Below are 1,630 nucleotides of genomic sequence, written 5' to 3' on the forward strand. Positions count from 1 at the left end.
CCCACCCACAGTGCAAGAGGGTTCCCTTATCTCCACACCCTCTCCAGCATTTGATGTTTGTACATTTTCTGATGATGCCCATTCTAACTGGTGTGAGTTGAAACCTCAGTGTAGTTTTGATTTGAATTTCTCTAATAATTAGTGATGTTGAGCAGCTTTTCATATGCTTCTTGGCCATCTGTATGTCTTCTTTGGAGAAATGTCTATTTAGGTCTTCTGCCCGTTTTTGGATTGGGTTGTTTTTTTTTTTAATACTGACCTGCATGAGCTGTTTATATATTTTGGAGATTAATCCTTTGTCCATTGCTTCATTTGCAAATATTTTCTCCCATTCTGAGGGTTGTCTTTTTATCTTGTTTGTAGTTTCCTTTGTTGTGCAAAAGCTTTGAAGTTTCATTAGGTCCCATTTGTTTATTTTTGTTTTTATTTCCATTACTCTAGGAGGTGAATCAAAAAAGATCTTGCTGTGATTTATGTCAAACAGTTTTCTTCCTATGTTTTCCTCTAAGAGTTTTATAGTGTCCAGTCTTACATTTAGGTCTCTCATCCATTTTGAGTTTATTTTTGGGTATGGTGTTAAGGAGTGTTCTAATTTCATTCTTTTACATGTAGCTCTCCAGTTTTCCCAGCACCACTTATTGAAGAGACTGTCTTTCCTCCACTGTATATCTTTGCCTCCTTTGTCATAGATTAGTTGACCATGGGTGCGTGGGTTTATCTCTGGGCTTTCTATCCTGTTCCATTGATCTATATTTCTGTTTTTGTGCCAGGACCATATTGTCTTGATTACTGTAGCTTTGTATTATAGTCTGAAGCCAGGGAGTCTGATTCCTCCAGCTCCGTTTTTTTCCCTCAAGATCACTTTGGCTATTCGGGGTCTTTTGTGTCTCCATACAAATTTTAAGATTTTGGGGGCTAGTTCTGTAAAAAATGCCATTGGTAATTTGTTGGGGATCGCATTGAATCTGTAGATTGCTTTGGGTAGTATAGTCATTTTCACAATATTGATTCTTCCAGTCCAAGAATATGGTATATATCTTCACCTGTATCATCTTTAATTTCTTTCATAGGTGTCTTATAGTTTTCTGCATACAGGTCTTTTGTCTCCTTAGGTCGGTTTATTCCTAGGTATTTTATTCCTTTTGTTGCAGTGGTAAATGGGAGTGTTTCCTTAATTTCTCTTTCAGATTTTTCATCATTAGTGTATAGGAATGCAAGAGATTTCTGAGCATTCTGTGTCCTGCTACTTTACCAAATTCATTGATTAACTCTAGTAGTTTTCTAGTACAGTCTTTCGGATTCTCTATGTGTAGTATCATATCATCTGCCAGTGACAGTTTTACTTCTTCTTTTCCAATTTGTATTGCTTTTATTTCTTTTCCTTTTCTGATTGCCATGGCTAGGACTTCCAAAGCTCTGTTGAATAACAGTGGTGAGAGTGGACATCCTTGTCTTGTTCCTGATCTTAGAGGAAATGCTTTCAGTTTTTCACCATTGAGAACTATATTTGCTGTGGGTTTGTCGTATATGGCCTTTATTATATTGAGGTAGATTCCCTCTATGCCCACTTCTGGAGAGTTTTTATCATAAATGGGCATTGAATTTTCTCAAAGCTTTTTCTGCATCTTTT

The sequence above is a fragment of the Mesoplodon bidens genome, assembly GCF_964165515.1.
Source record: "Mesoplodon bidens genome assembly, chromosome: 3".
Lineage (NCBI taxonomy): Eukaryota > Metazoa > Chordata > Mammalia > Artiodactyla > Ziphiidae > Mesoplodon > Mesoplodon bidens.